The following is a 15,365-nucleotide window of genomic DNA, read 5'->3' as shown; positions in this document are numbered from 1 at the left end:
GCGGGCGAAAGTCGGCGTACGTGCGTGGGACCCCCGTAACTGTGTAGGTGTCGTGAGTATCGTGCCCGAAAGTACCCGCAGTGCGGGTTAGAAGTTCGCTCGCGGGAGCGACCGAACGGCACCCGCGGTGCAAGTAAAAACCCTGTCGTGAATTTGTCTCCAATCGTCCCAGGCGGACGTAAAATCGCCCAGCTGTACGACTCTTAGCGGTGGATCACTCGGCTCGTGCGTCGATGAAGAACACAGCTAGCTGCGAGAACTAATGTGATTTGCAGCTGCGATTGGCTGGCAACCAGTTCAGGGTGCCCACTGCCCGGAGATAGCTGGAATGGGCTCCAGCCCCCCCGCGACCCTAATAAGGATAAGCGGTGCAGATAATGAGATTATTTTTTTTTTTTTTTGAAGGGGCGTCGCAACTTCACAGATTTTCACTTTTAGCGGGTGGTTTTGGTCCCCATTAACCGGGTCAGAAAAATAATAATTAAAATATATATATATATACTTTCTTTTCTCTTTTTGAAGGGTCGTTGCTACTTCGCAGATTTTCACTTTTTACAGGTGGTTTTGTTCCCCATTAACTGGGTGTAAAATAATAATTTAAAAAATTAAAATTTTTTTGAAAGGTGCGCCGCTACTTCGCGGATTTTCACTTATCACGGGTGGTTTTGGTCCCCATTAACCGCGATAACCGAGGTCCCACTGTATTCCAATGTTTGCTATTAGCCTAGTGCTATTCTTATTTGGTAAATTACCACAGTATAAGGTGCACCTGAAGTAACAAAATTTGCTGGAAACTCGAAAGAGTGCCTTTTAATCCAGTGCCCCATATAAACTGAATACACAGGAAATAAAAATCTAAAATGCATAATTACAAAGGCTATGCTTTCACTGGTCCATCTGGAGGGACGAAAGCATGACCAACTTGGGTGCCGAGGTGCTTAACTTGTTTGGGTGTTTGGGCATTTGGGTTGGCCATGGTCACATTTTTTTGTGGGTTTTTTGGGTATTTTTTTTTTTTTTTGGTGTATGTGGTTGTCTTGTTGTCGGTCACCCCTCTAGAGGGATATGACCAGGGTAGATAGGGTAGATGTCCTCTGATGAGGGGCCCTCTCCCGCTGGGAGGTGTGAGAATTCTCCCACCGTGGTCTAATGTGTGTCGTAAGAGACAAGTGGGGGGAGCGAGGAGACTGGGGATCCTCTCATCTCTACTCCTTAAGAGATGGCAAGGCAGTAAAAGGGAGGCGGGAGACCGAAAGGTCTCGCAAACCCTAGTCATAGGGTCACTAAATGCTGGAGGATGTGGAAGTAAAGCGACTGAGGAGATGGTAAGGATGATGACTAAAAAGAAGGTTGATGCGTTAGCCTTGAGTGAAACAAAGATGAAAGGAAAGGGTGAATTACAGCTTGGAGGTAAGTATGGTAGAAAATGCGGACTTACGGGTGGACATGCTAGAAAACGAGTGGCTGTGCTTGTCAGTGAGAAAGCAAAAAAGAAATATCTTCGAGATTGATGTGGGTGCGATTGAAGTGCGGTGTAGAAGTATGGATGTTTATAAGTGCACATGGACCTGGTTCAGAAAGGGGTGCTGAAGAGAGAGATGAGTTCTGGTAGGATTTGTCCAAATGTGTGGCAAGTGCGAAAGAGGGATGCAAAGTGGAAATACTAGGTGAGCTGAACGCTAGAGTGGGTAATCGAATGGTTAAAAATGTGGTTGGTAGATATAGAGTACCATGAAAAGGTGAGAGTGGGAAGAAATTGATCGAGTTATGTGTGGAAAATGAGTTGGTGATTGCAAACATAATGTTAGTTTTTTAAAAAACTTTTTATTTCTCACACAATTTTTGACAGAGGTTTGATTCCACCATCATACATCAACACAAACACAAAACATATACACTTGACACACCCATAAATAACAGAAGGAACAACAGAAAAAAAAAATGTTAATACAATACAATCAATAAAATAAAAATGGGGGGGAGGTGTTTAGACATCAAGTCAAATTTGTGTGATAGGCTTCCATCTTTTCTTGAATTGATAGAGTTTCAGTTGTACATTTTCCAAAATGTACATTTGCTTTAATTTGCCTCTCCATTGTTTTATGTCAGGAGGTTGTGGTATCGGCCAGGACACTGTGATCATTTTCTTTGCTACCAGAAGCATAACCTTTAGTATATATTTTCTGTCGACCAGACAAAATTCCTACTACGTAGGCCATTGGGTCGAACCGCAACTCCCAGCCAAAAATTAATTTTATTTCTGTCTGGATACTTTCTCCCAAAATTTAATATTACAGGGCAATTCCAGAAAATATGCGCAAAGTCTCCGACCCCCCCCCCCATTTTTACGCCGACATAGATTTGAGGTATTTTTATATTTTGAAGTGATAGAGGGTGTATAGAAGAATCGCATTTTTACTTTCCTTTCAAACTCCCTCCATGTCGGGCTGTTGGTTATTTTGTGTCCCTCTTTCAATGTTTTTTCCCCATTCGTTGTCTTTTATCACTACATTAGTTTCTTGTTCCCATTTTTCCTGAGCCACCATGTCATCATTACTGAGATTCATTCTCAGGGCTTTATATAGTTTTGATATAGCCCCCTTTATTGATTGTCCTTTTGAATGTGACATTAATAATTCCTCAACTTTAGTTGGCTCCTTACATATTTTCCCCCATTCATCATGTTTCTGGAGGTAATGCCTTAGTTGCAAATATTTGTAAAAATCATTTCTAGGTAGGTCAAATTCTTGTTGGAGTTGTTCGAATGATTTCATTGCCTGTCCTTCGAATACTTGGGTAATCAAAATCAATCCTTTTTGGGCCCATTTTTCAAATCCTACCTCCATAACCCCAGGTTTAGAGTCTGGGTTTTTCGCCATTTTTGTAGCCCTATCCACAGATCTTGATATTTTTATTTTTTTTGTATTGTTGACCAAGTTTTAATAGTTCCCTTAATCCATTCATTCTGGATTTTTAATATCTTCCACCTCGTGACTGATATGTATGGTAACGATTCCACAGGCATATTTGGACAAGATCGCTGCTCCATGTCCACCCATATCGTATCTTTGTCTGTTGTAACCCACAAAATAAGTGCTTTAATTTGAGCAGCCCAATAGTAATATTTGATATTGGGTAGGGTTAGGCCCCATTTTTCTTTAGAAGCTAACAGGGTTTTGTATTTTATTCTAGGTTTCTTGTTTTGCCACAGGAATTTTGTTATCAATTTATTTAACATTTCATGTGGATGCCGGGATCAGAATAGGAAGAGATTGTTACAGAAATAATAGTCTTGGTAATATGTTCATTCTAATTGTTTAAATCTTTCCGATAAGGCTTAAGGGCAAAATTTCCCATCTTTCCAAATCTTTCCTTATTTCTTTTATCAACATTCTATAATTTGCATCAAACAGCTGGGTGGAATGTGGCGTAATAGTCACCCCCAAATATTTAAACCCTTTATTTGTCCATTTGAAATCAAATCTTTCAATCACATCTTTTGGACATTTTCCTGATATCATCATTGCTACTTATTTGCTCTCATTATTTAAAGACCCAGCTACTTCTCCATACTGGACTGTCTCAAGAAAATTAGAATATTGTGATAAAGTTCTTTATTTTCTGTAATGCAATTAAAAAAACAAAAATGTCATACATTCTGGATTCATTACACATCAACTGAACTATTTCAAGCCTTTTATTATTTTAATATTGCTGATTTTGGCTTACAGCTGAAAAAAACTCAAAAATCCTATCTCAAAATATTAGAATACTTCCTCAGACCAAGTAAAAAAAATAATTTTATAACAGCAAAACTAAATCAAACATTTGAAAATGTCCATTGATGCACTCAGTACTTGGTTGGGAATCCTTTTGCACGGATTACTGCATCAATCCGGCGTGGCATGGAGGCAATCAGCCTGTGTCATTGCTGAGGTGTTATTGATGCCCAGGATGCTTCGATAGCGGCCTTCAGCTCATTTGCATTTGTAGGTCTGGTGTCTTTCATCTTCTACTTAACTATACCCCACAAATTCTCAATGGGGTTCAGGTCAGGGGAATTAGCAGGCCAATCAAGGACAGTGATGCCATGGTCAGTGCACCAGTTACTGGTGGTTTTGGCACTGTGGGCAGGTGCCAGATCATGCTGGAAAATGAAATCCTCATCTCCATAGAGCTTTTCACCAGATGGAAGCATGTAGTGCTCTAAAATCTCTTGGTACACAGTTGCATTTACTCTGGACTTGATGAAACACAGTGGACCAACACCAGCAGCTGACATGGCTCCCCAAACCATTGCTGACTGTGGGAACTTCACACTGGATTTCAAGCAACTTGGATTTTGCTCTTCTCCAGCCTTTCTCCAGACTCTGGCGCCTTGACTTCCAAATGAAATGCAAAACTTGCTTTCGTCTGAAAAGAGGACTTTGGACCACTCTTTAACTGTCCAGTGCTTGTTCTCCATAGCCCAAGTCAGACGCTTCTTCCGTTGTCTTGAGTTCAAAAGTGGCTTGACCATGGGAATACGGCTATTGTAGCCCATTTCCCGGACACGTCCGTGAACTGTGGCTTTTGATACCTGGACTCCAGCTTCAGCCCACTGTCTTTGAAGCTCCCTCAAATTCTGGAAGCGGCTCTTCTTCACAATTTTGTTAAGGCTGCGGTCATCTCTCTTGGTTGTGCAGCGTTTCCGGCCACATTTTTCCCTTCCAACAGACTTTTTGTGGATATGCTTTGAAACTGCACTCTGTGAACAGCCTGCTCTTTGAGAAATTTCTTTTTGTGTCTTACCCTCCTGGTGGAGGGTATCAATGATGGTCCTCTGGACAGCAGTCAGATCAGCAGTGATTTAGTTTACTGAACCAAGCTGAGTGTTTTTAAGGCTCAGGAAACCCTCGCAAGGTGTTTCGAGTTAATTAGATGATTCAGGTGATTAGTTGAATAGCCTACTTGTATACTTTTTCATGATATTCTAATATTTTGAGATAGGATTTTTGAGTTTTCTTAAGCTGTAAGCCAAATTCAGCAATATTAAAATAATAAAAGGCTTGAAATAGTTCAGTTGATGTGTAATGAATCCAGAATGTATGACATTTTTGTTTTTTTAATTGCATTACAGAAAATAAAGAACTTTATCACAATATTCTAATTTTCTGAGACAGTCCAGTATATTTTAAGGTTCTCCAACAGTGGCAGTATTGATAACGAAGGTTCTTTCAGCATTACCAACAGGTCATCTGCAAACAATGATATTTTATGTTCTGTTCCTCCTTCACCTAGTATCCCCCTTATTTGCTCATTTTGTCTAATTGATTCTGCGAGTGGTTCTATGCTTATTGCAAACAAAAGTGAACTTAAACAGTCCCCTTGCCGGACTCCTCTTATGATATCGAAGAAATCTGAGCAGTGACCATTTACTCTAAGACGAGAATCAGGATTTTTATAGATTATTTTCACCCATTCTACAAATTTTTGAGGGAAGCCAAAAGCGTTTGATGTAAGAAGCTCCATTTGACCCTATCAAAAGCTTTTTGTGCATCCAAGCTTAGTAACATCGAGGGTTGGGTCTTAGATTTTGTGCTCGTAATTATGTTTAGTATCCTCCTAAAATTGTTTGCACCCTGCCTTCCCGGAATAAACCCTGTTTGATCATTTGTAATTAATTCCACTATGAATTTCTGCATTCTTTTTGCCAGTACGCTTGTAAGAATTTTTAGATCGTTACACAGTAAACTAACTGGTCTATAGCTTTCACACAATATTGGGTCTTTTCCTTCTTTTGTTAGTGCATAGTTAAATACTTTATGCAGTACTGGTGTTAATTCTTCCTCAAAGCTTTTGTAGAACACCCCCGGGAATCCATCCGTTCCTGGTGATTTATTTATTTATAAGTTATTTATTGTATCTTGTATTTCCTGTTTTGTAATGGGGCGAATAATTTCTAATGTATCCCCCCGTTAGTGTTTGTAAATGTAGTTTTCCCAAAAAGTTTTGTGCCGTGTGATTATCCAAGTCATTTTCTGAGTCGTTGTATACATCTTTATAATAATCTGCAAATGCTTCTGCAATACCGTTGGGTTTTACTAAACATTGTTTAGAGATAGAATTATATCACAAATAAAACATCCTAACTGTTTGGGCCTTTTTAAGTTAGAAGGCTAGCAATCGACTGGCTCTATTGCCCATTTCATAATATCTCTGGTTCACAAAACGCAAAGCCCCTTTTGCCTTATTTGTCAAAGTTTTATCAAAGTTGCATCTGGTTGTTTTTAATACCTGTAATCTGGATTCATTTGGTGTTTTTTTATGTTCTTCTTGTGGTTCCTTAATCTTATCCTACAATTCCTCTTGGTTCTTTAATCGGATTTGTTTCAGTTGGGAAGATATTTAAATTATTTTCCCTCTTATTACAGCTTTCCCTCCCTCCCATAATATTGATGGAGAAACCTCACCGTTGTCATTGATTTGAAAATATTCCTTTATGCACTGTTTTATTTCCTGTACTACGTTTTTATCTGAGAGGAGAGATACATTCATCCTACAATACCTGAAATGTGGTTCATTGTCTAAACTTAATTTCAAAGTAATTGGAGCATGGTCACCTATAGTAATATTCTCTACACCACACTCCACTACTGTATGCATATGTTGTCTTGAAATGTAAAAGAAAATAAATTCTTGAATAGCTGCCATGAGGGTTTGAATAGAAAGTATGGTCTTTAGTTTGGGGATTCTTCTCTCTCCATGGATCTATCAATCCCAATTCTTTAGTTATGTTATTCAACATCCTCGACCTCTTTGTATTTGTTCCATGTACAGATGGATACTTGTCCACTTTGCCATTTTGTACAGTGATAAAGTCAACTCCTATAAGTAACATTCCCTTCGCACAGTTGGTTATTACTTTGGCTAATACTTGAAAAAATGTCCCCTTTTCCTCAATTGGTACATAAACATTCATTGATATTTCCCTACCGGCCATTGACCCTATAATCATTTTATATCATACACACACACACACACACATATATATATATATATATTTTTTTGTCATCACGGAGTCTTGGCTTTCCCGACGCCGCATTACATCACCGGCTCGAACGAGACGAAGACTCCGGTAAAAACAGGGGTTGGAGACTACGCGCTACAATAATAGCCGAACCATTGACACACACTGCTCACTCGAGATGGAGTTTCTAGCAGTATCGTGCAGACGCTCCTATGTACCGGGAGAGTTAACTGTGGTCTTTGTGTTTGCTGTTTATTTTCCACCACTAACCGTTTCACCGGATGCTAACGTTAGCATAGCGCTAAATCTCCTGCCCGCTGCTATCAATAAACAGCAGCTTGCACACCCTAATGGAGCTTTATCGTCGACGGCGACTTTAATCGGGCATGTTTATGGACTGTACTCCCAAATCCATTCAATTGTGGACTGAGCAATTCGGAAAACCACTGGACTATGTGTAATGTAAGATCAAACATTCGGTTGTATCCGGCAACTCTGTTTGACCCTCAAAGGGGTCGGGTGCGTAGAGAGCCAACGGAGGGGTCCTTGGCGAGACGATCCCCGGCTACAGAAACTGGCTTTTGGGACGTGGAACGTTACCTCTCTGGCAGGGAAGGAGCCCGAGTTGGTCCGTGAGGTTGAGAAATTCCGACTAGATATAGTCGGACTCACCTCCACGCACGGCTTGGGCTCTGGTACCAGTCCTCTTGAGAGGGGTTGGACTCTCTTCCACTCGGAAGTTGCCCGTGGTGAGAGGCGCAGAGCCGTTGTGGGCATATTGGTTGCTCCACGGCTCGGCGCCTGTTCACCCCAGTAGACGAGAGGGTAGCCTCCCTCCGCCTACGGGTGGGGGGACGGTCCTGACTGTTGTTTGTGCTTATGCACCAAATAGCAGTTCGGAGTGCCCACCCTTCTTGGGGTCCTTAGAGGGTGTGCTTGAGAGCGCGCCCCCTGGGGACTCCCTCATACTGTTGGGAGACTTCAACGCTCACGTGGGCAATGACAGTGAGACCTGGAGGGGCGTGATTGGGAAGAACGGCCCCCCCTGACCTAAACCCGAGTGGTGTTTCGTTATTGGACTTCTGTGCCCGTCATGGTTTGTCCATAATGAACACCATGTTCAGACATAAGGGTGTCCATATGTGCACTTGGCACCAGGACACCCTAGGCCGTAGTTCGATGATCGACTTTGTCGTCGTTTCGTCGGACCTGCGGCCGCATGTTCTGGACACTCGGGTGAAGAGAGGGGCGGAGCTGTCAACTGACACCACCTGGTGGTGAGTTGGCTTCGATGGTGGGGGAAGATGCCGGCCCGACCCGACAGACCCAAGCGTATTGTGAGGGTCTGTTGGGAACGGCTGGCAGAATCTCCTGTCAGAAGAAGTTTCAATTCACACCTCCGGCAGAACTTTGCCCATGTCCCGAGGGAGGCGGGGGACATTGAGTCCAAGTGGACCATGTTCCGCGCCTCCATTGTCGAAGTGGCTGATCAGAGCTGTGGCCGTGAAGTAGTCGGTGCCTGCCGCGGCGGCAACCCTCAGACCCGTTGGTGGTCGCCGGCCGTGAGAGATGCCGTCAAGCTGAAGAAGGAGTCTTATCGGGCCTTCCTGGCCTGTGGGACTCTGGAAGCAGCTGGCACGTATCGGCTGGCCAAGCGGAATGCGGCTTCGGCAGTTTCCGAGACAAAAACTCGGGCATGGGAGGAGTTGGGCGAGGCCATGAAAGCCGACTTCCGAACGGCTTCGAGGAAATTCTGGTCCATCATCCGGCGTCTTAGGAGGGGAAGCGTTGTGCCATCGACACTGTGTATAGTGCCGATGGAGCGCTGCTGACCTCGACCCGGGACGTTGTGAATCGGTGGGCGGAGTACTTCGAAGACCTCCTCAATCCCACCGACACGTCTTCCTCTGGGGAAGCAGAGCCCGAGGACTCTGAGTTGGGACTTCACTGGAGTTGAAGTCACCGAGGTGGTCAAAAAACTCCTCGGTGGCAGGGCCCCAGGGGTCGATGAGATCCGCCCGGAGTTCATTAGGGCTCTGGATGTTGTGGGTGTGTCATGGTTGACACGCCTCTGCAACATCGCGTGGACATCAGGGAAAGTGCCTCTGGACTGGCAGACTGGGGTGGTGGTTCCCGTCTTTAAGAAGGGGGACCGGAGAGTGTGTTCCAACTACAGGGGAATCACACTTCTCAGCCTCCCTGGTAAGGTCTTTTCAGGGGTACTGGAGAGGAGGGTCCGCCAGGAAGTCGAATCTCGGATTCAGGAGGAACAGCTCTATACACTCTGCAGGGTCTTTGAAAGTGCATGGGAGTTTGCCTGTCCAGTCTACATGTGTTTTGTGGACTTGGAGAAGGCATTCGACCGTGTTCCTCGGAAGGCCCTGTGGGGGGTGCTGCGGGAGTATGGGGTACCGCACAGTCTTATCCGGGCTGTGCGGTCCCTGTATGCCCGGTGTCAGAGTCTGGTCCGCATTGCCGGCAGTAAGTCGGATTTGTTCCTGGTGAGGGTTGGGCTACGCCAGGGCTGCCCTTTGTTCTAGGCGCAGCCTTGGCGGTGATGGATTCCGGTTTGGGGGCCTCAGCATTGCGTCACTGCTTTTTGCAGATGACGTGGTGCTGTTGACCTCCTCAGGCCGTGATCTTCAGCTCTCGCTGGAGCGATTCGCAGCCGGGTGTGAAGCGGCTGGGGAGAGGATCAGCACCTCCAAGTCCGAGGCCATGGTTCTCAGTCGGAAAAGGGTGGTATGCTCCCTCTGGGTCGGGGGGGGGAGGTCTCGCCTCAAGTGGAGGAGTTCAACTATCTTGGGGTCTTGTTCACGAGTGAGGGTAGGATGGAACGGAAGATCGACAGACGGGTCGGTGCAGCGTCTGCCGTCATTTGGACCCTGTCTGTCGTGGTGAAGAGGGAGTTGAGCCGAAAGGCAAAGCTCTCGATCTACCGGTCGATCTACGTTCCTACCCTCACCTATGGTCATGAACTTTGGGTCATGACCGAAAGAACACGATGCCGGATACAAGTGGCCGAAATGAGTTTCCTCCGCAGGGTGGCTGGGTTCTCCCTTCGAGATAAGGTAAGAAGCTCAGTTATCCGGGAGGGACTCTGTGTAGAGCCACTGCTCCTCCGCGTTGAGAGGAGCCAGTTGAGGTGGCTCAGACATCTAATAGGGATGCCTCCTGGACGCCTCCCCCGGGAGGTGTTCCGGGCATGTCCCACTGGCAGGAGTCCCCGGGGGCGACCCAGGACACGTTGGAGAGACTATGTCTCTCGGCTGGCTTGGGAACGCTTCGGGGTCCCGTCGGATGAGCTGGAGGAGGTGGCTAGGGATAGGGACGTCTGGGCTTCCCTTTTAACGCTGCTTCCCCCGCGACCCGACCTCGGATAAGCGGAAGACAATGGATGGATGGATGATTTATATTGAGTCCCACTGATTTTTGAAGCATACAAAAACAATACATTAACTACTAACAGCTCCATTGACAAAACAAACCAACTAAATAGCAAACATACTAACAAGCACACATAATACCCCACTAAAAAGAAAAAAAACACACCCCAAAAAAAAACACATGTCTTCCAAGAGTCCAATCGGAGAGTTGTGGCTACCCTCCTGGAAATATGCACTCAGTGCGTGGACAACCTTTGTACAGTTGTCCATAGTTATAACTAACTAAATATTTTAGTGTAGCTCTATACAAAAAAAAACAAATATTATTATTATTGAATACTTAATAGAAAGGGCAGAAACGGTCCTTACTCCTTCACCCCAAATCAGGATTTAGCTTTGTTTTGCTCCATGAGAGCTTGTAAGTCACCTTCTGTGTTAGGGGTGTTCCTTCGTCTTCCTCTCGTTCCGGTCACTGTGGTCCAAATGATCTTTGACAACATCTTTTGAAATGTCTCCGTGTTGTCTTCTTCCACTTCGATCCCCATTTCTTTTGGCAATGTTGCTGCCTCCGTCAGTGTAGAAAAGGTTTTTATTCCTGGGTCCAAAAACATCTTCAGCTGGGCGGGATATGGGGATTGTGCCTTTACATTTTTTTCCTTTAGCTTTTTGATGAAGTTCCTTACTTGTTTCCTCTTTTTTGGGATTTCCGTGGTGTAGTCTTGGTTGAAGTAAACGGTCTTGCCTTCGTACATTGTCTTCTGTTTCCATGCTTCTTTCATCACGGATTCTTTCACTCTGTAGTCAGTGAAACGTCGGTAATTGTCCGTGGCGGTGCTTTACCTTGAGACTTGTTCACCAGTGAGCGGTGTGCCCTCTCAATGCGCAAATCCATATGTCCCGTTGTCGGAATGTTCGACTTCACGAAGTTTGTTATGAAGCCGATTGTGTCGTTCCTCTTGGCACCCTCCGGAATACCATGTATTCGAATGTTGTTCCGTCGTGATCTTGACTCCAAGTCCTCACACTTTGTTGCTAGTTTGGCGGTTTGTTGGAGCAGGAAGGCTGTGAATTGCTCTAGTCGTGTCGTTGGCTCTTCCGTGTTAGCATGTAGCTACTCCATGCCTTCCACCCTCCGCTCCAGCAACACAATGTGCTCCAGAAGCTCTTCGATGTTTTTTTCAAGTCTTGCCATGGCAATCTTGTTCTTGCTGGCTGCTTCGGTATGTTCTTGCCTTAATTTACGGATTTCATGGAGGATGTCCGAGTTGCGTCGACCAATGACATTCCTTCTGCTCCCTCTATCTTTTTCTCCTTAGCGGCAGTTTCCTCAACAAGTCTTCCCTTCTTGACCATGTTTTGTTGAAGTGTTTTTCTTTGATATGAGTTACAAATTGTACCCTTTCTGTCTTTCTCCTAGTAAGTATTACGTTAGTCTTTAGTGATTTTTGCCAGAGCTACTTCCCTTGCTGCAGTCTACCTCATAGCACCCTCAAACACAATGTTTAAAAAGAGGGAGGTTATTAAGTATACTGGACTGTCTCAGAAAATTAGAATATTGTGATGAAGTTCTTTATTTTCTGTAATGCAATTAAAAAAACAAAAATGTCATACATTCTGGATTCATTACACATCAACTGAACTATTTCAAGCCTTTTATTATTTGAATATTGCTGAATTTGGCTTACAGCTTAAGAAAACTCAAAAATCCTATCTCAAAATATTAGAATATCATGAAAAAGTATACAAGTAGGCTATTCAACTAATCACCTGAATCATCTAATTAACTCGAAACACCTTGCGAGGGTTTCCTGAGCCTTAAAAACACTCAGCTTGGTTCAGTAAACTAAATGACAAGTATGGGGAAGACTGCTGATCTGACTGCTGTCCAGAGGACCATCATTGATACCCTCCATCAGGAGGGTAAGACACAAAAAGAAATTTCTCAAAGAGCAGGCTGTTCACAGAGTGCAGTTTCAAAGCATATCCACAAAAAGTCTGTTGTAAGGGAAAAATGTGGCCGGAAACGCTGCACAACCAAGAGAGATGACCGCAGCCTTAACAAAATTGTGAAGAAGAGCCGCTTCCAGAATTTGGGGGAGCTTCAAAGACAGTGGGCTGAAGCTGGAGTCCAGGTATCAAAAGCCACAGTTCACGGACGTGTCCGGGAAATGGGCTACAATAGCCGTATTCCCATGGTCAAGCCACTTCTGAACTCAAGACAACGGAAGAAGCGTCTGACTTGGGCTATGGAGAAGAAGCACTGGACAGTTGCAGAGTGGTCCAAAGTCCTCTTTTCAGACGAAAGCAAGTTTTGCATTTCATTTGGAAGTCAAGGCGCCAGAGTCTGGAGAAAGGCTGGAGAGGAGCAAAATCCAAGTTGCTTGAAATCCAGTGTGAAGTTCCCACAGTCAGCAATGGTTTGGGGAGCCATGTCAGCTGCTAGTGTTGGTCCACTGTGTTTCATCAAGTCCAGAGTAAATGCATCTGTGTACCAAGAGATTTTAGAGCACTACATGCTTCCATCTGCTGAAAAGCTCTATGGAGATGAGGATTTCATTTTCCAGCATGATCTGGCACCTGCCCACAGTGCCAAAACCACCAGTAACTGGTGCACTGACCATGGCATCACTGTCCTTGATTGGCCTGCTAATTCCCCTGACCTGAACCCCATCGAGAATTTGTGGGGTATAGTTAAGAAGAAGACGAAAGACACAAGACCTGCAAATGCAAATGAGCTGAAGGCCGCTATCGAAGCATCCTGGGCATCAATAACACCTCAGCAATGCCACAGGCTGATTGCCTCCATGCCACGCCGGATTGATGCAGTAATCCGTGCAAAAGGATTCCCAACCAAGTACTGAGTGCATCAATGGACATTTTCAAATGTTTGATTTAGTTTTGCTGTCATAAAATTATTTTTTTACTTGGTCTGAGGAAGTATTCTAATATTTTGAGATAGGATTTTTGAGTTTTTTTCAGCTGTAAGCCAAAATCAGCAATATTCAAATAATAAAAGGCTTGAAATAGTTCAGTTGATGTGTAATGAATCCAGAATGTATGACATTTTTGTTTTTTTAATTGCATTACAGAAAATAAAGAACTTTATCACAATATTCTAATTTTCTGAGACAGTCCAGTACTTTTGTCAGAGTGGATGGTGGACAGAGCACTGGTGGATTTTGTAGTGGTTAGGAAATGAATGTTAGGTAGATTGTTCAATGTGCATGTGTACGGAGGTGAAATGAGTGGTATGTCTGATAATTTTTATGTGGAAGGAAAACTGTCTTGTTCCCCTGGCCATTAGACTGTTAAATGGTCAAACACATAGTAAGTCTAAACTGCTGCTAATCTGTACATTTGTTGGTTTTGTTTGACTTTTTTGCACTACTGGCATTTCTTTATAGCTAGCCACTCCTTGCACATCTGTTCTCTGCACTATCGTACTACAGTGTTGTTACTGTTTACCTGACTTGTTTGCCTGACTGCCCATTTTGCACATCTGGTTAGCTGCTCCTCTTGCACTCTTTGCACTACTGTAAAATACTATACATAGCCATAATTATTTAGTATATTATTAGTACTTCAATACTCCAACTCAATACAACATTTTATTTATATCTGTACATTCAAGGAAATTGTGCGGGTCAGATGTATCGACATTTTTTTCTGTATACACGTGTACTAGAATGACAAAGTATATCTGAATCTGAAAACTGAGAATAAATAGATGGATCGTGGAGGGCTAGTTACAGCAAGAGTGTGAGAAAAGAGGTGAAAATGTCAGAGTTAAATAAGGCAGAAAAGGAGAGCGTGACAAGTGATGGTAATGTATGGAGTGGGTGGAAAGTTGTTGGAAGCATTGAGTTTTTATGTGAATAACAGAGCATGCGTAAAAGTGGGGAGTGAGACAAGTGAGTTGTTCCCTGTGTTGACTGTTGTGAGACAGGGGTGTGTGAAGATGCCATGGCTGTTTAATGTGTACATGTATGGTGTGGTGAGAGAGGTGAATGCAAGAGTGTATGGCAGAGGTATAGAGATGATGGATAACAGTGGAACAGAGTGGCAGGTAAGTCAATTGTTGTTGCAGATGACACAGCGCTTGTGGCCGATTCTGAGGAAACATTAAGAAGTTTGGTAACGGAGTTTGGAAGAGTGTGTGATAGGCGTAAGTTATGTGTGAATGTTGGCAAGAGTAAGGTGATGATGGGTTCACGTGATGGAGTGGGCATGGGGTTGGAATTAAAGGTTGCATGGATAGGTGCTGGAAGAAGTTGAAAGCGTTAGGTACTTGGGTTGTGATGTGGCTCGAGTTTGTGGAATGGAAAGTAGGTATTGCACAGAGTGAATCAAGGAAGCAAGGTTTTGGGTGCATTTAGGAGAGTGACGAGTAACAAGAGTACAAGTATGGATGTAAAGAGAGGACTGTATGAGAGTGTGATTGTGTCGACTGTGTTGCATAGTGCAGAGATTGGATAGATTAAGAAATGAAATTGTGAGAGACTGAACTGGAGTAGTAATGGAAGTAAGTAAGCGTGTGGATATGAGAGTACTCCGTTGGTTTGGACACATGGAGAGGATGGATGAGGAGCGAATGTTGAGCAGAAGTAAATGGAAAATAGATAGACAATGGCTATGTATGGTAACATTTTAAGCATTAATCAAGTTAGTTTGGTGGTGTAACAAGATTTCCTAAATATTTATGGTCTATGAAATATATTCTTTACAATTTTCCGATATTTTTCTTGTAAATGCAAACCTTGCTCTAAATCAGGGGTGTCAAACTCATTTTAACTCGTGGGCCATACGTTAGAACAAACATTCTGTCGGGGACCGGACTAGTAAATTAAAGAGAAAGAAAAAGAGAGATAAAGAAATAAAAGAAAGGGGGAGGGAAAATGAGAGAGAGCGGGACAAAGAGAGAGAGGGAGGGAGCTTGAGAAACAATAGAGATAAAAAGAGAAGTCGTGAGA

General features: G+C 43.7%; 1 protein-coding gene across 2 annotated transcripts in view; it reads right to left on the bottom strand.

Moving 5' to 3' along the window:
- ndufc1 (NADH:ubiquinone oxidoreductase subunit C1) overlaps positions 1-15,365 on the bottom strand; it is a 36,273-nt gene that overhangs the window by 1,596 nt on the left and 19,312 nt on the right. The window lies entirely within an intron of this gene.

Source organism: Urocampus carinirostris, chromosome 9 (assembly GCF_059441175.1).
Source record: "Urocampus carinirostris isolate Australia breed hairy pipefish chromosome 9, RoL_Ucar_1.0, whole genome shotgun sequence".
NCBI classification, from domain to species: domain Eukaryota; kingdom Metazoa; phylum Chordata; class Actinopteri; order Syngnathiformes; family Syngnathidae; genus Urocampus; species Urocampus carinirostris.
Note: the sequence above shows the minus strand (reverse complement) of the source record. Positions and strands in the feature narration are given on the sequence as shown.